The 27,765-nt window shown below is 41.3% G+C and overlaps 1 long non-coding RNA gene across 1 annotated transcript in view; it reads left to right on the top strand.

Annotated features, from left to right (window-relative positions):
* The first annotated feature begins 745 nt into the window (after nt 1-745).
* LOC120789254 overlaps nt 746-27,765 on the top strand; it is a 28,173-nt gene continuing 1,153 nt past the window's right edge. Inside the window, exons 1-2 of the long non-coding RNA XR_005707363.1 lie at nt 746-1,120; nt 25,558-25,628. This is a non-coding gene — a long non-coding RNA (uncharacterized LOC120789254). The remainder of the gene's footprint in view (nt 1,121-25,557; nt 25,629-27,765) is intronic.

The raw sequence follows: 27,765 nt of genomic DNA, 5'->3' as shown, positions 1-27,765 counted from the left end.
ATTTAGGTAGCGTGAGTATTAAAAATGAAAGCTCAGGATTAGACCCTGCTATCACGCTCAAACTGATTGACTGCCCTTAATACAGAAATGAATGTTAAATAAAACTCAGTCCAAGTCATTCAACTTTTATTATGCTGCTTAAAGTTTATCTTGATCAGTAAAACTGATCAAAAGACTATAGTAAACTAATCAGAACTTATTACTTGAGAAACATTGTTAATTACGAGCATCTGAAAATTGTAATAATCTAAATCATATTGTACAGTAATTGTAATTTACAATAAGACAGTTGTTGGCGTATTTGTCACTGGTACTCTGCCTTCACACGTTGTTTTTTTTCAGCTGCCTTCCCCGTGATAGTCTCCCTTCTATTCTCCTTTGGTGCCTAATTTTACTTGGTTTTGAAAGAAACGATCCTTCAGCTTAAAATTCACCCTTCTACAAAACGATACTGAAACAGCAAATACCTTTTGTAGGAAACACACTTGTGACCAGAGCATCTTTTCTATTAACGTAATGAGGAAACGTTGTTGATTTACGTATTTAACAGTATATTTTCAGTAGAGCCAATTTACTATAGTCAGATGGATTGGTAGCTTCAATCATACGTGTGGACAGAGTGGTGGAGAAGAGAGAGACCATCTGGACCAGCAGAGGAAGCGAATCTCTCAAGGTTAGCTAATAGATAATAGGGACAAGTCCGCTATTGTCCCAGTGTGCAGCTGTTCTCCTAGCTAACGCTACAGTGGTGGCTAAACAATGTCTTGGAGTCACACCAGTCCGACAATCCTGTGTAGCTTGCATCCCTCAGGAGGAGCAGGGGTGAGAGGGTTAAAACAAATTCTGCAGAGCCTTCGCATACCAGATTCTTAAATGTGTACTCTCTGTTATCTGAAGAATAAAACTGCGTGATTTCCTATTAAATTGTGTTTCTGATTTGGTTCCGACAAACCTAGAAGTGAATGTTTGATACCATCTGTTGAAGAATTAAATAAGGTGGAAGAAAGTCCATGACAGTATCTGGCGAGCCAGCCACGAGGGCGACAATCCCAGCGGGAGCGCCTGCAGCCACTGACGATGGGGGAGATCGCAGCACTGATGCGACTAAATTCATACCAAGGTAAGAAGAAACCTTTTTAAATTCTGCAAATTTTTGTTCAGTGCCATTGGTGTAAGTTTTGTGGGTGCCGCCCTTTATCGGAGCCAAACCTGGACACTGACAGAGACAGTATACGGATTGATGTGGGAAATACGATCATACATCAACTAGGGATCAGTGTTGAAATTGCTGGAGCGCTTCAAACTGGAAGTATTGTCTTATATAGCTATAAATTAGAGACAATCGCTACTAAATGCGTTTTATTTGTTGTGTTCCACCAATGGGTGAGGAGAGTTTTGTTCTTCTATAATTCCACCAAGAGGGTGAGGGCATGTGAAGGCATGCGTCCCTAGGAGACGCCCTAGACGAGCCGAAGGGGCTACAGCACTGAGGGACCGACGTGGCTCCATCCCGGTCCTGGCCTCTGTATTTAACAGTTTCCCTCCTTTAGTTAAAATGAAGACCCGAATCTCTTTTTAATGGTCCTGGGAGGCTTGAGTGCGTGCATTTTTTTTTTTTTTTTTTTTCTCAAACCACATGTCAGCTCTGGAGCTGTGTGTGTGTCCGCTTCTGAAGGTTTCTGTGTGAATGAGACCAAAACCGTCTGAACTTTTGCTTGTTATTCTGACTGGGTGCTGGCCAGTTGTGTGTTTTAGATGTGCTGGAGGATTGATTGATTTGGCATTGATATATTTCAGAGAAGAACCATATTGAATGATGTTTGTAATTGTTTCTTCTTTAAGAATGATTGTTGTTGAGGCGCTGTTAGCGGCAGAGCTCAGCTGAGGAAAACAGAAAAAAAAGGAGGGGGGAGACAGACAGGAAGAAAGACACCTACAGGATCCAAGTGAATAATTTATTGACACTGTGAAAGCTAAGTTGAAAGAAAAGGAAAAGTAAAGGTGGTTTTGTTACAGAGACAGAGTCATTTTAAGTAATATCAATCAGAAACGTAAGAAAAAGCCTGAGGGTAATGCCACCTGTGATTCTAGCAATAATCAACCAAATGTCCAGTACATGCTAACAAATAATGCTGCAGTAAGCTGGAAAGGAGGAATGAGAGGATGGTGAAGAGGAGAAGACTATGACAAAAAAAAGAGAAAAGGAAATTCACCGCTTTTAAAGCGGGTGAGAAAGCTTCTATGTTCCGGCAGAAAGACAACAGATTTACAACAGGGAGATGAGGCAGGGTCTATACTAACACTGTCCAGCATGTTAATGTGTTGATGTTAAATATTGATCTGGATTCCGCCCCACAATGTCCACCAAAGCCATCAGCCTGTGAAGCAGTTGCTGCCTCGCCAGGAACTCCACGTGACTCCACACCGTCATGACCTCATATGAGGGCAACGGTGGCATGACCGGACCCACCGGCAGACCACAGGACGGTGGAGGGACGCCCGCCCGAAGGATCTCTTCCTCGCTGGCCTGTCAGTCAAAAACCTTCCAAGATCCAATCTTTGGGCTCTCCCTGTCACATCAGGGAACTCCACTTCATTACCGCCCAGCACCTCATCACTACCCGGGCCGAAGAGATGAAACGTGACCTCTACTGACCCTCACACCGAACAACCAAATGTTCATCGTGAAAAGGGGATCATGCGGGGAGAAAAGATTTTCCATAATCCTAATTATGTGGAATTTTTCAGTAATTTCATTCATGCAAGGCAAAATAGCCTGACTCTATTATCATGATGTACGTACACACCTTTCCTGTCCTCACCGCGCTGAGTCCGAAATGAGTCTTTTTCACACTGAATATTTTCAAGCAGCCACTTGGTGGTACCTGCACTGAGGGACCTGCACTCAGTCAGTCAGAGAGGTTTTAAAGGATAAGGGATTAGTGTTGTTCGATATTTTCGTTACTGTCAACAATTTCTATTAAAAGACCAAAACCAAGAATGTGTTAGTCTGTCTCTCGATACTCTCTCACCTCCCCCCCCTGCCTGTGGCTCTCGGCTGCAACCCCCCTGGTTCCTACAAATGCAAATCCTTGGGGGAAAAAAACAGATCACAAATATAGACTTTAATGAGTAATTTACTAAAACAGCTGCTCAGTAGTTTCAGCTTTTAATAAAGTTACTCAAACAGGAGGAAATAGAGCCTTTGTTGGGGACTATTTTCAGCGGCAGATTAATCCACACTTGGTGCTGTAGTGAGTGCTTCTGGCAGGGCAGGAATATTGTCAGCCTTAACCTGTCCTTTGCTGTTTAGGTTTTTCACACCAGCTGTCACGTCCGGTTTTAAGCAGACTATACAGAGCTTTATTTCAGGAAGGCTACTCAGAGGTGTCATTAACCGGCATGTTTTAGGACAGATTTTATGAGTTGTCCCGTCTGTACAGCCGCTGATTGTCAACACACCATAAATGTCTGTAAATAAATAGGAGAGTGTCAGTGCTCCCTGTCTGACGGTCTGACTGCTCATGTTGGGGACAACACCATATTGTAGCTCTTTGATGTGATGTGAAGTGATGTTACAGTTTTCCCAGATCTCAGAAATGACTATGGGCAGTACAATGCCATCATTACCGGTAGAAATGATGGCCAGTGGGGCTTCCAGGTGACCTAGGGATTAAGCCACAGACCGTGGTCCTCCACATCTGTGAGCTGTGTCCAGCCAGGGGCGTTTGTTGCATGTCATTTCCCATCTACCCTCATCCCCCGTCATCTCTCCGCGGTGACCTTCCAAATAAAAGTATAAAAGACCTTCAAAACATTGCCAAATAACTGAACTGAATAAATCAGAATCCTCCATTCAGATCTTTGGGAACCGTCTTCATGTTGTTAAATGGCCTGCTGGGTCTTCTTTTGCTAGTTATTTTCAACAACATCAGTAAGGATTTCTTTCTGTGAAATCATTGATACAAAAAACTCTAAAATGTAAAAAAAAAAAAAAGACAACATCAGATATGAGTTTCAGATTTTATTTCTTCATACGTTCTCTGAATATAATATACAGTACATACACATTTGAGGCTCCTTGGCAACAGCAGCTGACAAAACAGTCTCAGCACAAGGTCCCTTTTAGTAGCCGTTTCAATCGCATCACAGGTTCTTTATCAGTAGATGGACTCCTCAAAGCAACATCTTTCATACTCAGCTTCAAGTCAATAGGACAAGAAGTGCTCTAAGAAATGGAAATTTGATCATCTACAATTCTAAGACAACTGGACAAGTCCATCTGCTGAGATATGATTGAAAGGTCCCAAACGGCTACTACATGGACCTTGTGCTGAGGCTGTTTGGTCAACAATACATGCTGCAGTTCTACAAACAGACAGCAGCAGCTAAAAACCAGGAAGCTGTAGTTTTCGGCATTCAGACCTTGCCACCTGTTACCAAACCTTTGTCGGCACAGAAACACACAGAGGAGGCCACTAATTACCTTTTAGTCTGCGGTATAGAGATAATGATAAACAAAGTATGTTTCCCTTCATCGCTACATGTGTAATTACGCAGTTTTAAGGTGTGCTATGAATGCTCCCATTTTCAGTTTGATTGGGCAACGTGGGAATAGAAACCAAAGCATATATAGTGTATCATTATCATATCATCCGTACAGTACATATGCTACTGCTGGGTGTAATGTGTACAACAACAGAGCAGAGATTGCGAGATGACTGTTCTCAGACCCCAACATGACTGTCCTTTAGCCTGAGATTGAATGTGAATGTTGTTTCCACAGTGAGTACATCTGCTGCGTGTCAGACAGTGCCGCAGCATGCCTCACTGCCTGCTGTTTGTTCACTGTGGCTCATCAGCGCGCTCCTTCAGTCCCCATCGCCCCGCGGTCACTCGGGGAGGGGGGAAGTCGGCGGGAGAGCCACACTGCCGCTCAGCGTTTCGCCGGCAGAAGAACGCCACCGCCTAGCTCCAGGCCGAGCCGTTCCAGAATGGCTTGCAGCACGGCTCCCTGTATCACAGCTGCCGTAGGGCTTTGGAGCCCGAGGTGCCGTGGAGAGCAGCTTGTGTGTGGCTGAGCTGAGGAGATCGCAGACAGAGATAAGCGAGAGGCTGTCAGTGCGGCAGATGATAAGAAGGAGACGAAATAACAGCCTGTCTGCTCGGATTCTAAAGCACACACACTCATTTGAAAAGTGGTGGCTAATTATTGTTGTTATTTTTTATCCTCGTCACACATACAACTATAGCCAGCCTACATGAGCTCACAAGACACCGCACACTAATATAACCAAGACCCAGAATGCAGCACTGGCTATTTTAAACAAATCTTTCAATCCTTTTCTCAATTAATTGATTAAGCAAATGATTGAGCCATTTCATTAAAAAAAACGACTTTTAAAAGAGTAGCACAACATGTTGAGGAAAATACTTATTTGCCGTCCTGCTGAGAAGCTTGGTGTCAATGTCTGTGTGCTCAGCGGCAAGCAGCTGGGCTGTTCAAAATTCAAAAATGCACCCACGAACGCCTCAGGAGCTCACTAACTAACACACTATACTGCCCATCATTTGCTTAATCTGTAAACAAACAGAAATATATGTGAATAAAAGGTGCGGTTTTACAAGGAAGTATGTGCTGCAACTATTTCTTGGTGAGCAGCGCTGTGACTTCCTGCAGTCTTTTTGTCACCGTGAGGTTAACAGGAAACGTCCTCCGCCCAGCTCCATACTTAACAGACGGACCTGAGATGGACTGAAAAGGGTGTTTTCCAAAGCGTCAAACTATTCATTTAAGAAAAGAAATGGGACTCACTTAACACAATCTGTTGTGTATTCTCTCTTGAATATTCAACTAAATAAATAAAAATGAAATAAAAAGCTATTTCAGATGAAGAGGCTTGTCAAAAGGGATGTAGAATCAAACAACGGCAGGTGCAGAGGTGCTTAGCATGTGAAAAGGAGTTGCTCTATAAATCACCAGGCTGTGAGGGGAGGTCTCCAGTGGAGGCATTAAGCAGTGGGCATGTATTGCCACCTGCTGATGAGATGGTGGAACATCCCCTGCCAAGCTGTTTCCCTCTGTGAACACTGGATTCAAACTGCCTCTCAGAGATCATGGACAGTAAATGTACTCTCAGCTGAAAATCAATGTGTGGAGTCCGAGACACCATCAATCAGAGCTGAGAGGAGGGCAGGGCAGGGCAGGGGTGGAGGGAGCTCAGGAGCACGTTTTCACATGTCCCAAAGTGAAACAAAAGTCAGGAGAAAACCTACGTTCTTTTAGAAATGAGATCTGCACATGTCTTCGATATCTGCAAATAGCTGCAGATCCAGTATGGAATATACACTCAGTTGTCAGTTTATTAGGGACACCTGGCTAAAACTAATGCAGTCGAACACAACGGTCCTGCAATAAATCCCCCTGTTAATAAACTGACAACTGGATGTCTATTAGGTGAAGTCGGTGCTTTCACAAAGCTGTGCTTCTGACCCTGCTGGTGGAATCGAATATAACATGGTGAGGGTCAGTCTTTATACTGCAGATGTTGAACTTTTTTTGACGGTATACTGTGCATTGTTGGATGTAGTACAGCCAACCCGTATACAGTAAAGGGCAGAAGATTTGAATTGGCACTGGAAAAAAAAAGCTGCGTGGACGTCCAATTTGGCCTGCAGACGACCTGGAAGAGCCCCTGGGTCACGATGTGCAGCCCTGGCACAACACTCTGGCTGCTGCAATGTTTTGCTTGCTTGCACTCCAGTGTCTGTGAAGCAAAAAAGGCCTCCAAATTAAAGTCTGCATAGGGAGAGGGTCAGGGTCGACGGGTCAGCAAAGCTTTGGCCTTTAACGGGAGTAACCGCTGTTCGTCTCCAACCAACAAACAATGACGGTGTTTTTTTTAAAGGCATGACCATGATTGTTGCTTAACCTTTACTACATATTTACTGTGTTATTGGAACCACGAGGGTAATTTTAACCAAAACCATGATGTTTCCTCAACCTTAACCAAGTAGTTCTTGTTGTCTAAACTTAACCAAACCTTTGTTATAGTGGTGGCAGATTAGAAAACACGATTAATTCATTTCAGTTTTGAAAGACACCAGCAAGCTATGACTTCCTGCCTTTTTGATAGCAACTCTGTCTCCAAGAAATTGTGTTTATATACTACTAAATTGCAGCAGCAAATATATCTACAAAGTCCAAAAATGTTCACACAGGATATCTTTAAAATCTTCAGTGTCAAAATATTTAATTTGTTTCCCTACAAAATCCACTCATAGCTACTTTTTTTTTTTGGCATTTTTGCCTTCATTTGACAGTTGAAGCAAGGGTAGAGAAAGAGGGCTATGGCATGCAACAAAGGCCCAATCCGTGGAACTCGTGGTTATGTGCTGTGCACCTTAACCATTACGTCACCAGACGCCCCGTTTAAGGTTTTGTTTTGAAAACTTAAGCCTGGTAATGGTAATCTTCGTTAAATATTTTTTTTAAAACCAATGCTGACTTGAAGCATGAGACACATTGTGTTTCCTTTTTCTCTATTTTACCAAAACCACCATAGATCAGTAACCGTGACCAACTGTTTTAGTAGTCTGAACCTAACACCACGCTGGCTGCAGGATGTGACCTCTGGTCGGGCACTTTGTGTGTCCAGCCAGCCATCCCATCCACCTCCGAACCACAGTGTCTGTGTGGAACGATGGCTTTTTGACTACAAATGATCATGACCAGTGAACATAATCAACACAACAATTACATTTCCTTCTAAACATATTTAGTGTAAAAATGACTTGTTGGGTGGTAACCAGAGGTGTGGTGGTATGTATACATATGTATATGGTGTATAACCACCTCTGGAGAGAGAGATTTATGGTATAACTACCTAAAGAAACACACAGATACGTATTACTGTCCATCTGCAGAGCTAGACTGCAGCCAGTCATGTTACAGCCTTGCATGCAATGTAAGGGAGACTCCTGTTTCTGGCTTTGGTCTTAGATTCGGCGCCTCCTCCCAGGCAATTGGGGCACTGCCCTGGGAACAATTGTCCCTTCCATGGCGAGTATGAAATGGATGAAAAGCTCTAAAAGCTCCCTCACCATGCACGCGAACAGTCGCAACGTTAGTTAACGGCGCCACACCGGCAGCTGTGGCACTGCAGTGTTGTTGATCACTGATTTCAGTCTCTCTTAACAGGCACGGTGCTATCCTCTGTGTTTCGGTTTGTGAAAATCCCAGCCATGGAACATAAGTACAGTTACTCAAGTACTTTAGTTACTTACAAATTTGAGGTAGTAATTTGAGTATTTTCATTTTCTGCTACAGCAGTTAAGACTTCTACTCCACCACAATTCCATGGAAAATACTATAGTTTTTACTCCAAAACACATTTGTCAACTGTAATTACTTGTTATTTTGCATATAAAGATCTTAACCAGTAACTGGTTTTAATGTTTTGGCTGATCGATGTATGTTTCCATTGCAGTTCAGTACAGTCCTAGTTGAAATTATTGGCAGCCCTGAATTTTAAGTACAGACTTTAGTATATGTTCAGAATTAAAGGCAAATTAACAAATTTTGTAAAATCCGATTATTTAATAAAATGTCCAAAGTTCCTGAAAAAAAACTAATGTACCAAAATAAAAAATACAGACGTAAAATGTACGCTTGACACAATTATTGGCACCTTTTGATGATTTAAATTATTTCCTCAAACAAAATAAAAAAAATAAGATTCACATGTTCACATGACCTGAATTAACCAGTGAATGATGGTTTTAGATGCTGTGGGGCTGCTCTGCTGCCTCTGCTGCTGGAGGCATTGAATGTGTCAAATCAGAGGATTACCGAGGCATTTTAGAGTCAAATGTGTCAGAAAACTAGGTTTGAGGCGAAGGTCTTGGGTCTTTCATCAGGACAACGACCCAAAGCAAACATCCAGCAGCACAAAAGAATAGTTGAAAAGGAAAAGATGGACTGTTGTAAACTGGCCAACTTTTAGAGGCTGTCATTGTTGCCAAAGGTTCAGCAACCAAATAGTAATGAAGGCTGCCAATAATTATGTCTGGGTACATTTTGTGTTTGTATTATTTCACTATTATGCAAGTCTTGTTTTTTAATTTTCTTTTGATCAGTAACCTTGGACATTTTATTGAATAATCTGATTATACAAAATTGTTTTATTTGCCCTTATTTCTGAAGATTTTCTAAACTCTGTAATTAAAATTTAGGGGTTCCAATAATTTCAACCAGGACTCTACACAACCACTGACGTTTTTCTCGAAGGACTTACAGACACAGAACATGTTTATCTTTAGTTAGCTATTGAAAGATAGGACCTTGACAAGGGTCTTTACAGCAGGAGAGAACACAAAGGAGATGAAGATCAAGGACAGCAACAAGGGGTAATATGAAAACATTTCAACAGGGGTACTCCCCTCAGGGGGTTGTAGGATGGAATTAAGTCACAAATATTAGATGCAAAAAAAGATTTTAAAACAAAGAATGTTAATTTGTGTCCACTGACGGCAGATTTGGGAAAAAACTTTGAGACGTTTTAATGCTGAATACAAACACCTGTCACCTGTATTATTTACGGGGTCATGGTTGCTGTCAGTTTCAATGAAAACCTCATAGGTTTAACTGATTACTGTTATTATTTGATTATTATATAACATTCAGCATTTATTTCAGTATTCTAATAAACGTATTTTGTAACTGGATTCTTCTAGGCAAACCAAATACATGAACTGTATATAGTCCTTACTAAAACTTTTCACATCAAATGATTCCATATTTTCAAACAGGCCAATTTACATTCACCCTTTTAGTCTTAACGTTAGAATGTGTTGAGCCCTACCCAAAGACATTACGTACATTTTCCTTTTCCATTTTTCTTCTTGCTTGTGCCTCTTCAACACCAACATGAGCGAACTATACCTTTTAGAACAACCCTTTGTTTTAGATGTAAATGCAAATTATTCAAAGAAAAACATACAACTTATCATACAGATATAGAGATAGGCCACTCAAATCACGCACGCACACACACACACACACAAACTAAACCAACAAAAAAAAAAAAAACAAACAAAAGAAAACATATTATCTCTCCCATTCTACTGGTACATCAACATGCAGATTGTCGTCACTGTATTTCCCCAGGTGAGATTTGTGATGTTACAGATTTATGGTATTCTCAGAGGATTATGTGGTTGACATTTAAAGAACACTGAGTAATCTATTCTGACACACTTTAACTACACTGTATCCGCGGAACTTATTTAAAACCTCCCTTGCCCTTGTGCCCTCAGGCTAAAGTAGCCTTTACCTGAAAAATGATAAAGTCACATTTTAAAACAGAAACATATAGAAAAGGGATAATACCACTGTGTAGAACACTATGATTTGTTTAGCTTAATCACAGGGTTCTTAAGTATGCATACTGACAGAGAAGAATACAAACAATTTTTATTTTTAAGAAATGAGACAGAAATAGAGCCTAGACGCCTTGATTAATGCTGTGTTCATGTCATATGGGATTTACAATAATTACCAGTTTCTGACTTGTAAATAGAGTTCACATCAACATCCGAGTTGTAGATTTCTGAAAGCTCTGATATGTCCGACGTGATGCTTAATAATACAGAAGTGCATGAAAGGCAGAGAAATATGAGGGTAGTGCTGCATTGTCTGGGTACAATATAGTTAACTGTCCCATTTTTTATTGTTTATTGATTGATTGTTTGGTTATGGGTTACTGTGTTAACCACATGCTCCTAAAATATAAATCGCACATTTTAACCCATTCAAGTGAAAGGGAAAGTGGTCTCAGACTTTTGGACCCCACTGTATATACAACATTCAGCCACAACATTCAAACTGGTAACTGGTTTTATTGGTGCGACTGATTGATGTAGATCAAGGCAAGGATATAAAACCATTTGCTTTCAGCAGTCAGAATTGAGGGAAGGATTAATGCAGCCAAATGCAGAGAGGTCCTTGAAGAAGACTTGCTCCAGAGTGTGTGGGGCGTGAGACTGGGGTGACGATTCACCTTTCAGCACCCAGCCAAGACAATGCTGGGGTGGGTTCGGGACAAGTCTCTGACTGTCCTTGAGTGGCCCAGCCAAAGCCCATACTTAAAAGGGTTTTTTTTGCTATTGCTACATAGCCACCGTCAGCATTATCAGCTGTTTACTTACCAGTCTAGTAGAAATGTTTCAAGTTCAGCACCAAACTTCCTCCTTTTACTCACCAAGAGCTGCCTCCAGCAATGGAAAGCAATGCTGAGCGGATGGATAAAGTGTTGTTCATCAAGAAATAGTCCTAGCATATAACTCCGCCTAAAAGGACAATTTATTTTAATTTTTACACTTCTGTTTGTGTTTGTGCTTTAGAGGTGTTGGTGGGTATAGTTTTGAACTTTGAACAGAGCCAGTCTAGCTGTTTCCCCTTGCTTCCAGTATATATGCTAAGCTAGACCAATCAGCTCCATACTTTATGCACTGACAAGAATCTGATATCCATGTTCTCAAATCACTCTTGGAAAGAAACAAATAAGTGTTTTTCCCCAAGTGTTAGTTTAAGGTAAAACTACTTGGTTTCTGATCTGATGCCATTTAACTGCCTTTATAAAACATTTTAAAATCATTGCTGAAAATTAAATCCATGACAGAAATGGCTCTATGGTTGAGGTTTGGTTGGATTTAGGGAAACATCAACCAGGGGAAAAATAAATGTACTTAAGTTGTGCTTTTTTTCAAAGTATGCATCACATTTTAATTGTATTATACTAAGAACATACTAAATATGTTATTTTGTTACAATTTTAAGATAAACTTTAACCCAATCACAATATATTTTAGTGTACTTAGTTGTGTTAAAATGGCTTCCATTTAGATGTACTACTTAAAATTTAATTCAAAATACCCTTGTGTTGTATTTAAGGTACCTACAGTCTGAATGTATCTTCAGCTTCATATAAACGTGCTCCCTGGAGACTTTCAATAGAACATCTTTATTTATTAATACAGGGTAGGTTGGCTGAGCAATGCCCAGTTAACAGTTCAAAGAAATTACATGGAGTTAAGAAGGACAAACACATTAATCAAACAGAAAACAGAAATTAGACAATATAAAACATGCAGTCTCAGTGAAAACAGTCACAAGCAGGAAGACTAACAATTATTGATAATGTTCTTGGAGTTACTGAGAAGTACAAATGTTTTGATTTTTAACTGACATTGCAGATTATTCCATGAAATTGCTGCACAACAGCAAAGGCAGTCTTTCCTAGATCAGCTCTGGTTCAGGGTTCCTGAAGGATCAACCAATCACCGGACTGTTTTAAGTATCGTCAAAGTGCCAAAGCAGCAGGGATGAGATATAAGAAGGCCCTTTTCCACTAATGGCTCTGTAGATGCCAAGGTTTCTGACGACTCTCAGACAGGGAAGTCCAACCATCTCCTTCATAAAGAATGCAATGGGGAGTGTTATAATTATCTCCAGTCATAAACCTGAGGGCAGAGTGGTAAATGGAGACTAGGGGCCTCAGAGTGGAGGCAGCAGCATGTTGATATATGACATCCCCATAACATAGGACTGAGAGGAAAACTGCTTCAACAATCCTCTTCCCACTGAAAAGGATTATGGAAATTATTATAATCTGTAGCTCTGGATCTGGAAAACAATGTGAACTTTGTTTTATTTTCTCTGAGAACTAATTTAAGGTTTTAAATGAGAGTTTTAATTGTAATAAATGGCAGATTGGACAGAGTCAGAAACACAGTTTCAAACAGTATTGTCTGCGTAAAGATGAATTTTACAATCAGGTGTCAAAGAAACAATTTCATTTATAGAAATGGTGAACAGGACAGGGCCCACAATGGATCACTGAGGCACACCCTTGGTAACTGGCAGGAATTCAGATTTGGCCATTTCAGCTTTCAAACACAGGCCGTGTTCATACCTGCCAATAAAAGGTGTCCCGGGTGATCCGATCACAAGTGGACAGCTCTAAGTACAGATGTGACAGCACCCAAGACGCACTGAGGACGCATTGAGATCCAATCACTCAGACTACATTCGGAGGTGGTCTGGGCTGCATATGGCCACATTCTTTTAGCAGTGTGTATGAAAATGTGTCCGGGGCCACATTGAAGGTCCGCCTACTCAACCGACTTCCTCTGCTTGAGCGGATGTATATACTCATTCGCAAACAAATACAAGTTGTACAAGGTGTGCAAACTGGCTTTGTCCACAATGTCTAAATATTTCAAAAAGCCCATAGAGATATATTACAAATGGGTCAAGCATCTTAGGTGATTTGGTTTGCCTGGAGCACGCCAAGGTAAAGATCTAGTGTAGACTGTTTCGATTTCTTCTTCTTCTTCTTTTAATTTCAGGTAGACAAGGCACAGGAAGTGCATTAATGCCGCCAAATGGTTAAAAACAGCAACTTATTTGGTCTTTGCAAATGGAAATGAAGTATGTGTTTATTTGCATATAGAGCACGGAGGTGAGATCCGATCACAAGCGGTCATCTCAAGTTCACATGTGACTGCACCCAAGACGCACTGAGGACGCATTGAGATCCAATCACTCAGACTACATTCGGAGGTGGTCTGGGCTGCATATGGCCACATTCTTTTAGCAGTGTGTATGAAAATGTGTCCGGGGCCACATTGAAGGTCCGCCTACTCAACCGACTTCCTCTGCTTGAGCGGATGTATATACTCATTCGCAAACAAATACAAGTTGTACAAGGTGTGCAAACTGGCTTTGTCCACAATGTCTAAATATTTCAAAAAGCCCATAGAGATATATTACAAATGGGTCAAGCATCTTAGGTGATTTGGTTTGCCTGGAGCACGCCAAGGTAAAGATCTAGTGTAGACTGTTTCGATTTCTTCTTCTTCTTTTAATTTCAGGTAGACAAGGCACAGGAAGTGCATTACTGCCGCCAAATGGTTAAAAACAGCAACTTATTTGGTCTTTGCAAATAGAAATGATGTATGTGTTTATTTGCATATAGAGCACGGAGGTGGATCCGATCACAAGTGGACAGCTCTAAGTACAGATGTGACTGCACCCAAGACGCACTGAGGACGCATTGAGATCCAATCACTCAGACTACATTCGGAGGTGGTCTGGGCTGCATATGGCCACATTCTTTTAGCAGTGTGTATGAAAATGTGTCCGGGGCCACATTGAAGGTCCGCCTACTCAACCGACTTCCTCTGCTTGAGCGGATGTATATACTCATTCGCAAACAAATACAAGTTGTACAAGGTGTGCAAACTGGCTTTGTCCACAATGTCTAAATATTTCAAAAAGCCCATAGAGATATATTACAAATGGGTCAAGCATCTTAGGTGATTTGGTTTGCCTGGAGCACGCCAAGGTAAAGATCTAGTGTAGACTGTTTCGATTTCTTCTTCTTCTTCTTCTTTTAATTTCAGGTAGACAAGGCACAGGAAGTGCATTAATGCCGCCAAATGGTTAAAAACAGCAACTTATTTGGTCTTTGCAAATGGAAATGAAGTATGTGTTTATTTGCATATAGAGCACGGAGGTGAGATCCGATCACAAGCGGTCACTCAGGATTCATGTTGAGACGCAAGGTGTGAGCTAACGTACTTAGAGCTGTCCACTTGTGATCGGATCACCCGAGACGCATGTCCATGCCAGGAAGGATGAAAATCACCCATAGCTAGAATCTCAGAACTACAATATTGACAGCTTGTTAATTGCAGAGGGATTGGCTGAGGGGAGTCTATTAATTCCTACCAGAGTTAAGGTGTCATTTTACCCTACAGTTATTATACGAGCCAATAAATTCAAAACCATTTGGAATAGAAGCAGCATTCAGTATAGTGACTGGGAAGCGTGATTTTCCATAAACTGCTACCCCGCCACCCGTACTACTTCTGTCTATTCAATTAGAGTCATCAATGGCCACCTCACATTCCTTAATACCTTTCTTTAACCATGTCTCTGATAATACAATGATATCAGGGTCTGTCTGGGATAGCAAAATATTTAGACGGGGTACCAGGCCCGCAAAATTTCAGAAGCTGGCGAGCACAGGAAATGTCAGCTCATATCAGCCCATTAGCAGTGCCTTACTGCAGGCTTCATGCTCATGCTCTTAAAGTATAATAGCAGAATATTCTCTAAAGGCAGTATGATATTAGCTCATAAGTAGCTTATTACCAGGATACTCCAAGAGCCACTAGAGAAACAAGAAAGAAAGAAAGAAGAAAGAAACACTACAAGTACTGGCATGCAGGTCCTGAATGAGCAGCAAAGTTCAATGTTTGATGCGCTAAATGTGTTGGACTAATTAGATGCTAAAAAAAACAACAAAAAAACAGGACAAAAAGACTGGACAGAGCAACGATAGGTTGCCAGCTCTCATACAATAATAACACACACCAACCCAGAGGAGGTTCCTGCACCTTTGATTCTTGGAACCCTAACAAGATTAATGTGAGGCAAGCAAGAAAGGAAAGAAAGCCAGCTGCAGGAGCCAAATTAAAAACATTAATACTACAAAAAACAAATCAAAAACTAAAGAAAAAGCTGGCTATCAACTTGTAATATATAGTGACTGATTGCAACTTTTTGAACTGAACAATGTATCACCAAAGTGATCATTTCCACCTCCGGCTCACTGCTGAACACTTTGCACTTTTCTTTGACTTAGACCTACCGCACCAGTCAGTGTTGTGGTTGTGAAGTGATTTATACCTGAGGCAGTTAAGAGCTGTCATATACACAGTTAATCTGTCCACACCGGTACAGGCCCAAAGGTATCTATATAGTGGCCAGAAATGAGCTTTTTTATTTCCTCCCAATGTACCTCTGGATGTCCTTGTTTGATGCAGTGATAACTGGCATGCTGTGTGCACCCCTGGGTTTCATCAGGATTTCATCACTCTGCACTATGTACCATGCTGCTGTGTCTCATGAAGAAATAAGCAGTGCAGTATTAACACAGTGAGAAACATTCATGAGATGTCTTTCTGCAACAGGGCCGCTCTTTATTTCTCGTCATCAATATTGAACAGACACTCACACAGAGCCATCACATTAGAATAAAGGCTTCTTCCTCATTATTGATACATTTGCTCTGCTCCTCCTCCAGAGTGCTGTCTTGTTGTTGGGTTAAATATGAAATACTTTTCCTGTCGCAGGCAAGGAAAGCAATGCGCCGTGCTTTCAGAATAGCTTACTGAGACAGAACGCAAATGGCAAACCATGAAACAAATTGTCAAACACTGATCCGGCGCAGCCTGAATTCTTTTCAGTATCAGAGCACACCCTACAATTTATGCAGCAAAAACATGTGCAAAGCTTTCTGGGTCTGTCACAAAAGGATTCAGCCACACAAGGCATCTGATAGTATGAGGCTTTTTAATGAGGGAGAGAGACAGTATATGGTATATGCATATACTATATATGTACACCATTCAGCCACAACATTAAAAGCGGTAACTGTTTTTATATTGTGGTTGATTGATATGCGTCCAATCTCTATACTGCACTGTTCCACCAACACAACCTCTGCTGCAGTCACCCTCGTACACTACATCAAACTGCAAAGATGCCACGTAGAAAGTATAAAACATGCACACAACTTCAAGTGCTATTTATGTGGGGTCTTTGTTCCCTTCTTTTTATTTCATGAGCAGAAAACACGGCAGAAAATATGACAAAAGGAAAATAGGGCACTAAGTACGGCAGTGGCACCTACTGGACAAAACAGATAAACAGTCACCACACTGCCCTGCCAAACCTCTTTGCAGTAAATGTGCAAATTGTCAAACGTGGGAGCTTCTCGCTTTTACAGAGAAAACAGTGTGCCCTCTTGTAATGGATGTCAGGCAAATAAAATACAAAACAGTACATTACGCACGCACGTGCAATGCCTTCACTCCCCAACCATTTGTACTCCTAAGCACAGTAATCACACAAAATACAGATTTCTTTAAGTCTCTCAGACGACACTGAACCAACATGTCACTGTACTGTGCTAAGTTATTCTTAAATAGCATAGGATCATTTTCATCCCCCTGCGCGTTCTCTTGTACTTCCTGTATTTTCCCGCTGCCCTCTGAACTCCCAGTGAGACTACTGCTACCTCTCCAAGACGGTTCAAACTACACCCCCTGCTGCACAAGATCAGCACCTACAACCAGACTACTGTCACAGGGAATTTTCATTACAGTGGTTTCATTTTCCATTAGTACAGTAAAATATTTTTGCTCTCACCACCTGGTTACACAAGGTTATGCAGAGGCCTGCCTACCAGCACTACCTACAGCTCGTCAAAGAGAGGTGTTTCCTACTGGAAGACTTCTGTTCTTTTCATAAGCTAATCAAACAGCTGCAACCTGTTTTGTATTTGTGGGTGTTCTTTAAAGTATAACACTGCCATAATGATAATGAAATGAAATGCGAAATGGGCTTTTTGTTTTGAAATTTCATCTGGATTTAATTATTTCATTTTAATATAGGCTGCTGTACTGAGGGTGCATATTTCTAAGTGCTGAATGTTAAATACGCACAGAGTAGTGCACTGTCTATTCTACTGTAGATCATGTAGCTCTGTTTCGGTATAAGACTTTGCTTTGTCCATTTATTGTGCATGTCTGTATGTGCAACTAGACTGTACTGTTAAAGGGTTGGTTCCCCCTAATTACAAACAAAATAAAAGAAAACAGAGTGGGGCTAAATTCCCCACTGAGCGTGGCGTGAGAGGAAATGTCATGGAGTGTTAAAAATGGAAAGGCTTCATCCACTTGAGAGCACAGATACCAGGTGAAATTCAAGTCAATAGCAGATTTAGGTACTGTATATGTGAGGAACAAGTGGCCTGATAGTGGTGCTGGAGGACAGCATGAATACCACAACAAAACAACAACAAACATCGTGGGAATTGAGTGTTAGACACCTCGTCAGAAAACATAAGCATTCGTCATGTAGGGACATGATAACAGCAAATGTCCTACTGATTTGACCATGTAGTGGTTGAAATATAGGGCGGTGGACCAAAGAGTTGGATGGATGGAAAGATGGACCAACCTTGGAGGGTGCTAAACGAAATGCCAACAGTTGCAGCTCTTTTCACTTGATCCTTATCTTAATAAGATACACATTTCAAAATTTATTTTTTCCAAACTAGCCATTTATTGACAAGACAAATCAAAATCTAATGCTGGTGAGAGCAGTCTGTGGATGCAGTGCTTGCTTACAGCTGTTTAGGGATTTATCAGATGTATTTTATACCCAGCATCAGATGGGATGTGTTGACTTGAGTCTAAGTTTTAGTAAAAGTGCCACTGGGACAAACTTCCTTTTTGTTTAGCATCCATGGCAATTAGAGGGATTTAGACAGCTATTCAGCCTGGGATTAGCCTGTGAAGAGGTGAAAGCTGAACACAAACTCAAGTTCCAGTAAATAGATTAAGGTACTCAACTCTCTGTCATACCTATCTCTCTATAGGAGAGGAGACTTTTCATATCCAGAAGGTCTAGACTGTACCCTTTGTAGTTATATTTACAGAGACCCAACATTCCCCCATGAGCAAGCACTTGACAGTGGCAAGGAAAAACTCCCTTTTAACGGGTAGAAACCTTGAGCAGAACCTGGATCATGGTGGGCGGCTGTCTGCTACCATTGGCTGGGTTGATAGAGAGATAAAGAGAGAGAGAGCAGGAGGAAAGACAACACCGTACAACGCGGGTTCCACATAAAGGTGTATAAAAATAACAGAACAAATAAGAATAATAATAATAAAGAGACTACATATAATAATAATAATAAGAAGAAGAAGACTTCTAATAACTATTGAAACACTGGTTGTTGTGTGGTTGTTGTGTTGAGCAGAATCATGTGGGCAGTAGGTGGTTTGCAGTCACAGACCCAGACTCTGCAGCACCAGGGGCAGAAATACCTGCAGAGGGCCACAGGAGGAGAGAGGAGAGAGACGAGAAAACAGAAAACTACGAGAGAGAGAGAGAGAAGAAGTCAAGTTAGTAATGAGCATTGATGGGTTATGAATGTGTACAGATGGAGAGGAAGAGGAGGATCATGGGAGGTCCCCCAGCAGGCTAGGCCTATAGCAGCATAACTAGGGGGTGGTTCAAGACAAGCCTGAGCCAGCCCTAACTGTAAGCTTTATCAAAAAGGAAGGTTTTAAGGCTACTCCTAAACGTGGAGAGGGCGTCTGCCTCCCAGACCCAAACTGGAAGATGGTTCCACAGGAGAGGAGCCTGATAACTGAAGGCTCTGCCTCTCATTCTACTTGTGGAGACTCTAAGAACCACAAGTAAGCCTTAGTTCTGGGAGCGCAGTGTTCTACTGGGGTAATAGGTACTATGAGCTCTTTAAGATATGATGGTGCCTGATTAAGGGCTTTGTGGGCGAGGAGGAGGATTTTAAATTCTATTCTGAATTTTCCAGGGAGCCAGTGCAGGGAAGCTAACACAGGTGAAACATGTTCTCTTTTCCTAGTTCCTGTCAGTACTGGGGCTGGAGCATTGTGTATCAGCAGGAGAGTATTTAAAGATTTGTTGGGACAGCCTGATAGTAAGAAATTACAATAATCCAGCCTAGAGGTAACAAAAGCATGGACATATGATGCATGATAGGATATGATGGTCAGTAGTATCGAAATGCAAGAGTTAACAAGACAAGTACAGAGACAAGTACTTTGTCCGATGTAGGTAAGAAGGTAATTTGTCACTTTCACCAGTGCTGTCTCTGTGCTATGATAAATAAACTATGCTAATAAACTATTATCATGCAAAAAGTCCCACAACTGTTTGGCGACAGCTTTGTCAAGGATCTTAGGGAGAAAGGGAAGGTTATATATGGGTCTATAGTTGGCTAAAACATCTGGATCAAGAGTAGGCTTTTTAAAGAATTGGTTTAATGACATCTACTTTAAAGGACTGCGGTACATAGCCCGTTAATAAAGACAGATTGATTATATCTAGTAAAGAGGTGCTAACTAAGGATAAAACTTCCTTAAGCAGCCTAGTTCGGATGGGGTCTAAGAGGCAGGTTAATGGTTTAGATGAAGACATTGTTGAAGTTAGTTGGCGATATATACATCAGGTTGTACAGCTGTTTCTAAGGTGCCTGTGTTTGTAGACAGGTCGGTGCCGGTTGAGGGCAGGAGGTGGTGAATTTTGTCTCTAATAGTTAGAATTTCATCATTAAAGAAGCTCATGAAGTCGTCACTACCGAGAGCTATGGGAACACATGGATCAATGAAGCTATGACTCTCTGTCAGCCTGGCTACAGTGCTGAAAAGAAACCTAGGGTTGTTTTTTTTTTCCTCTAATAAAGATGAGTAATAGGCTGCTCTGGCATTACAGAGGGCCTTCCTATATGTTTTAAGACTATCATGCCAGGCTAAGCAGGATTCTTCCATTTTGGTAGAACACCATATCCTTTCAAGTTTTCGTGTAATTTGCTTTAATATGCGGATTTGGGAGTTAGACCATGAAGCGAACCTCCTTTGTTCTATTATCTTCTTTTTTAGAGGGGCATTAGAGTCAAGTGTCATTCTCATTGAGCCTCCAGCACTATCAACAAGATGGTTAATTTAGGAGGGACTAAAGTTAGCATAGGAGTCCTCTGTTATATTGAAACATGGCAGTAAATTAAGTGCTGATGGAATTACCTCCTTAAATTGTTAAGGAATACCTTAATCTTAATTTTGGTTTTAAACTTTTCAGTATGTTCATATATTCCTGGAATAATTTGGTTTCCTGGTTGAAGAAATGGTTGACCAATCCGGGCTTTGTAAACCAGATTAAGACAAGGGATGTCGTCTTTCTACAAAGCTATCTTGCTCCATGGAAGGGTAGCAACACTAAAGTGGTGACATGATTTATGGGCATTTCAATCTGTAATAGATGCAAAATTGTAGAGGAAATTGTGTGTGTGTGTGTGTGTGTGTGTGTGTGTGTGCGTGTGAGCGCGTGTGCGCGTGTGTCTCATTCAAACTGTGGCTTTTATGCTCTTTAATGTTTATGGACGAATATCAATGCCGAATTGAGGAGAAAAGTGTAGCATTCGGTTTGTACAGTTTGTACATAACTATATTTTTCATCAAGGATGGGTTTCGGGGCTTCCTCTTATTTAGTGTGAGATTTGTTTGGGCAGTGTGAGAGTGAGACAGGGCCTGAAAACCAAACTCAGAGAGTCAGAAACCCTGGGAATTATATCATACTGTCTTCCACACAGTCGGGACATACAACATAGATGATATTCCAATCGCAAACAGGGTTTTTAGTAACTTAACCTGCAGACTCAGCTTCTGCTGCTACCAGCTCTCGCACATACTGTACTTGCTGCCCTTGACACTTGTAAAACATGCCACACTGCAGCCCATACTCGAAAGAATGCTGAAGAAAGAGAGACCACTTGGGAGCTTTGGGGCTCACATTTGTTCATATAGAGAATGGGATCATGATGTCAGCCAAAGTGAGCAACGCAAGGCATTGTGGGATTTTAGGACACAGCAGCTACGGTAGTGGTGGAGGTAGTCATCTCTGTAACGTTTTTATTATCCCTATATTATATTAAAAACATGGTGAATGGTGAACTTTTGCTGTGTTATCAACTGCCATAACTGTTCTCATGACTGGCGTGGAGAACATATCGCAAATGGAGTGCGACCTTTCAGCTTTCCAGCTTTGAAGCAATACAATGGAAATCAGGTTGTGAATTTAACAAAGATGGCATCGGAAGCAGCTATAAGATGAACAACACCTTCAGCTACATTTCCCCATACATGTTCATCTATTCACAGCATTTTCACAAAGGAAAGTTTTGATCAAATCCATTTAACTGTTATGTGTTTGAGTGTCATCCTGACTGCGTACCATCGTTACACCTCGGGCACACAGACGTCAAAGCAATGCAGACTGTGCGGTTTAGCCCGAGGACAAAGAGACAGCAAGATCTCACAGGGACCATTGCACTTGCAACACCACCGGATTTAGCTGGCCTGAGATCAGAGATGGATGAAGCTGCACCACAAGATGTAGCTGCACAGAAGTCCCAGGTGGAAGAAGCTGCACCAAAGAACAACTCTGGAGAACAGCAGGAATGCAGTTTTTGTAGCCACGAGCATGCAGACATTAACCGCTTGTTGGAGGAGAACAGGATACTGAAGGAAGAGCTCTCCCAGAGGAAGATGGAGGAGCATTTCTTGAAAGATGATGACGTGAAAGTCAAGTACTACACTGGGCTTCCATATCTTGCCTTTATGATGGTGTTGCTGGTGCAGCTTCTTCCATGCCTCCATAGACACGACAAAAACTTTCTCAGCTGCTCCTCTTAGCTGTGATGCGCCTGAGGCTGAATCTGCCAATCCAGCACGTTGCACGCCTCTTCTGCATAGACCGAAAAACTGTTTCCACCACTTTCAGAGACACCATAGGCACAATGTTTACACACCTCAGGACTTTGCTGCACTGGCCAGAGAGACATTACCCGCAAGGCAGCATGCCTCATCATTTTGTGGAGGCTTTTGGAAATAGTGATGCGGTTATTGTGGACGGCTTTGAAAAAACATTGAGAGACCATCAAATCTGAAAGCTAGAGCACAGATATTTTCCCACTACAAACACAAGCACACCCTAAAGTATCTCATCGGCATTACACCACAGGGAGCTATCACTTTCATTTCCAAAGGGTGGGGAGGTTGTGTCAGAGACAGGCATGTGACTGAGAACAGCGGCCTTCTTAATAAACTATTGCCTGGAGACCTGGTGTTGGCAGATCATGGATTTGACATCAGGGACAGGGTCATACTAATGTGTGCAGAAGAGAAAATCCCTGCATCATAACAGGATGCTGCCAGACTGGATGCAAAAGATGTGGAGGAGACAAAGTGGCGAGGGTGAGTACACCATACTAAGTTAGACCATTCCAGTGAGCATGTTACTCCCATACGAAGGTGAAAACATGATTTTCCTTGACACGACTGTCTGTGCGCCTTGCTTTGACTACAGTGACGTAATGAAACCGTAAACCATGACATAAACCGCGTGAACTGCGTATGAACTGCATACGCTGCATTAACAGTGTTATTCATATGTTGCATACCATGTGTTACCATGATAAATGATGAAAACTAATTCAATCCTGAATCTCTTGACTTTTGTAACATAAAGTAAATATGTGTAAAGTTCAGAGTAACAATGTAGTGCAAATATAACAGGTAAAAGAAGTGAAGTGGCAGTGTAACCTTCAAGTACTGATGTCAATTAAAATATGACAAGTGAATATTTTTTTTAAAACAATGGAAAGATACAAATTAATGATACAAACTATTGAGCAAAAGAATTCAGTAAGGGAGCTTGTGCTTGTGCACCACTGTTTCAGTGTGACTGTGCGCATGTGGCAAAGAGCCACGGCTCACTTGCAGAAGGTGCCTGACTGGGTCTCACACGCCTGAAGTGGGATCACTGGATTGCACCGTTTTCTTTTTTAAAAGCTACCGTGTCGTCCTGGTTTTCAGGCCCTCTGTAAAGCCACAACAGTTTGTTTATGTTCTCTAGTTTCCTCTGTCTTCTAGGCCTTCTTGTACAAGATTCAAGTTTAACTTCCCATCAGTTAGCTGGAGACAGAAGTTGCTCGTCCACTCTTTGTGTTCGTACGGAACATTAACCTGACGTTGACCTTTGTGAACATTGTGTGTTGACTTTTAAAATGAACATTTTCACACTGTCTCTCACCATGTTGGCCAAATTAAACTACTGCTTGCATACTGATTATATGGAAGTGTGTGTGTGTGTGTGTGTGTGTGTGTGTGTGTGTGTGTGTGTGTGTGTGTGTGTGTGTGTGTGTGTGTGTGTGTGTGTGTGTGTGTGTGTGTGTGTTGGCACATTGTGCGTGCATCAACCTCTGTTGTGTTCTACTTTTTTCCAGCTAAGCTAATGACAGAGCAACACTCCCACTGGTTCTTTCTGCTTCTTCTGCCGGCTATCATTTATGGGCATTTCAACAAGTGACTCATGCCGTTGTTTTTCTCTGGAGGACAGTGTTGTGATTCCTGTCTGAAAGTCCCTTTTAAAAAATGGGCCCCTGATCAAATCTTTATTTGATTCCCAGTGGTTATGTAACCTTCCGTGGCCATCCCATCCCAAGCAACTGCGAAAAAAGTCCAAACAAGCTGTGACTGAATATTGTATGACTTGCTGCATGACTCTTGCTCTGAAGGTTATATAAACACTTTTCTCTTCGCTGTACTCACCAGCCTCTTCTCAAGTCCCATATCCCATAATGTTAAAAAATTGGACAAAAGTTTTTACTTTCCTCAAATGATTTTCTGACCAAATCTCACCAACCATGTATCAACAAAGTCTGAACCTGACAGTAAAACATAATTGAATCACTTCCCCACAGTCAGCCTGCCCATTAAGAGTTTACAGAGAACTTGAGAAAAGGCAGTCACTTGGGTCCTAATTAAAACTGCTGAGCGATACGCGTCCCCCTGGGTTTTCAGAGAGGAACAGATCATTGCTGCCAGTTTCAGCTCTTACACGCTACAGCTCCCGCTACTGACTCTGGAGGTGCTATAAACTGGCTACCAGAGAAGCAGATATAGCACAAAGACAGATCACAGACTCACCCGTGTTCACCCCAAAAACTGTCTGATCGTTTGCTCTTAAAGACACTGTCCCTCTGATTTTAAGTCATTTGGCCCCTCTCTAACCTGCAATTTCTATACGTGATTTCTGAAAAAGATGTCTCCACACAATTGCTTTCTCTCTCTAAACATTTCAAAGATTTTCTGGGTTCTGCTCTCTTCACAGCACTGAGACTGCTCTGGTCAAGAACTAACTGACTTACTGCTTCCTGCTGTATTCCAACTAAAATCTCCCTGACCTCAGCTCAGCCTTTGACACTTGCCTGTCCAACTGTTATGTTTGGAGATACCTCCTCTTCTCACGCTCCTCTATTGGTGGGGTCCCCAAGCGATCTATTATGGGTCCTGTTTTATTTATCATATACATGCTGTGAACCCCAGGTGACTCCCAATGAAAAGCTTAGAGAAGCAGCTGTTTGCTGTTTTATATTGGTGCTGGGGAAGTTAATGTTTTGTTAAATCTCACTTTTGTGCGGCTTGTCCAAGGAAATTTTTTAATGTGGCAACATCTTCATCTCATTCTGCTACCTGACTAGGCTAGCTACTGCCCCTCAGGGCAGTTGTGAATTACAGGTTTTACATTTCCAAACCAAGACTCAAAGGATACACTGCCCTGTTATTAAAATTGCCTGCAATGTTGTTGAATTACATCATGTGGAATATGTAAAGGCATCTTTTCCTGTAAATTGGATGAGCAGAATTCTTTTATCTTGTGTACAAAGGCAGACTCCTAAGAATTCTAACTCTGGTTTAGAGACATGGAATCATTTTGTTATGGTCTACAGATGGACAAGTTTGTATTTACTTGTTAAATGAACCTCCTATGTTGTGTTTGTATTGATCTGCTGTTCTGTCTCCCTCATACGTTCCCAGGTTTGCCAGTGAGGAGTGAACCCCCACCGCCGTAAAAAATACTTTTGGGGTTTCTTGCAGACAAATCCAGAGTGAGTAAGGTTTTTGGCTGCATGAGATCTACCCATTTCCGTGTCATATTCTTGGGTATTCAGATTCAGGGATACCAGTTTGTTGATGTGTTACAAATTTGAAATACCAAGCAACAATCAACCATTCCTTAGCCCTGGCAGCACTTCATTAATCTAACTTGGTGTATTGCCATTTTACTCCTTGTTATTCCTTTAGATGCTGTGATTTTATATTTTTATCCCCAGTAATGATTTTAGTAGGGGAGATATCTGGATAGCCTATCTTACTGATGTACAATTAAATTTGTCGTGTGAAACACTGTTGGGGTTTCTGTGTTGTATGTTATTTTTAGTGAATGTGATTCCATGGATAGAATTTTTGAAATAGATTTTGTTAAACATTGTGACACATAGCTACACAAAATCAATGGCTCAAGTTAGAATCTGGACGATTCCCTGATTTACCGGTAGGTTTATTCTTTGTGAACACTGACCTGATGAAAGTTAAGTTTTCCTGTTTGCATAGATAGATTTGCTACCAACTGTTACCATTTAGCATCACAATAAGTGGTTTTCCTGATCAGGAGAACGGATGCAGCCCTCACTGTCTACCAGCCACACATCTAAATTACATTCCTGGCCTGAGCTGCATGCTGTGTGTTCTTTGTATCCAGGTGGTGTTGGCTGGCTGCAGGGGTTTGATTCCCATCTGTAGTGTGGATTGATATATCTTTCTTACCCAATTTCATCTCAAACTAGCTCCAACTAAAGAAACCTATTGCACTTTATCCACTGTTACCCATCTCCCCACAGCAACTGTTATCTCAGCATGAGTTATTGACTCTGGAAAGGCGCGACTGTGTCAAGGTTATCTCGGTAAGCTCATCTGATAACCCTCCTCCTGCAGGGATATCTGGTGCTGAAGGTGTGTTACTGTACGATAGACTGTCGGTGTATCCCAAATTCATACTATATACGAATTCTAAACAGTCTATTCTATATTATATACTAAATTTTAGTATATAATAGATTTGTTCGAGATGAAATGTGCATCATACTGTATGAGTAGTTATTTGCATTGGTATGATTCAAATGAAGTTCACGTAGCAGTTGAGCTAATTTCTTGTGGGTTTGTCTGACACATGCTTGCCTTGTTGCTAAAACCTAAAGTGATAACTGGACACCATTGTATGGGCTGAATCAGTCTTAGCTGTATTTTCCCCTAGTGGTTTGAAGTTGTTTTGGGGGTTTTCTTTCAACATGTGCATGCTATTTAGCTGCTCATTAGAATAATTAACTAAAGAGAGTAATCAATAATATTGAGTGATATATCAGATGAGAAGGGCTTTGCTAGCAATCAAGGGAAATTGCAGCATGTTTGTTGGTTCCCAAAGGTTAGAACCCCTTTTAGTTCAGAATATTTCCATTGAATCAGGATACTGTTTGTACCCTGCCACCTGTTTATCTGAGGGCAGCCAGAATGTTGTCTGAGCTACTTCTGAGATGAGAAAGACTTTGCTAGCATTCAAGGCCAATTGTAACATGCTTGTTGCATATTCAGGATGCTCTGTTGTTTTGGGGGTTTTGCACTCCTTAAGCAAGCCAAACTTTGTCACAAAGTACTCAAGTGAGTTTTTAACACTATTTAATTCTTTAATTTATATGGCTGGTAGCTAATTTGTCAACATATAAAAACCAAGTAAATAGGTGAAGGTTAGAGCTTTTGTCAGTGTTGGACTCATAAGTGTGAGCACATGGCTCTTTCCTGAAAGCAGTACATACCAGTGTAAACTTGATTGATATTGATCTTGCAAAAATACTAGTACAAAATAATGACTGATAAAAGGTTTAAACCTCCTGAATAAAACGTATTGTGTACATGTTTGTTTGTTTTTAATTTCATCTTGTGGAGTGCTAGTTTCTATCAAAAGTAGTTGAACAGTTGATTGTGTGGTAACGGTATTGTCTCCAGCAATTATATTTGCTGAGTCATAATGTAGAGAAAAAAGTTATGGAAAAAGGATGGCTCATTACATAAATATTGTTTATGTGTGTGTGTGTGTGTGTGTGTGTGTGTGTGTGTGTGTGTGTGTGTGTGTGTGTGTGTGTGTGTGTGTGTGTGTGTGTGTGTGTGAACCTATGCAGGTATCAGCAGCAG

The sequence above is a fragment of the Xiphias gladius genome, chromosome 4 (assembly GCF_016859285.1).
Source record: "Xiphias gladius isolate SHS-SW01 ecotype Sanya breed wild chromosome 4, ASM1685928v1, whole genome shotgun sequence".
Taxonomy (NCBI): domain Eukaryota; kingdom Metazoa; phylum Chordata; class Actinopteri; order Istiophoriformes; family Xiphiidae; genus Xiphias; species Xiphias gladius.
Note: the sequence above shows the minus strand (reverse complement) of the source record. Positions and strands in the feature narration are given on the sequence as shown.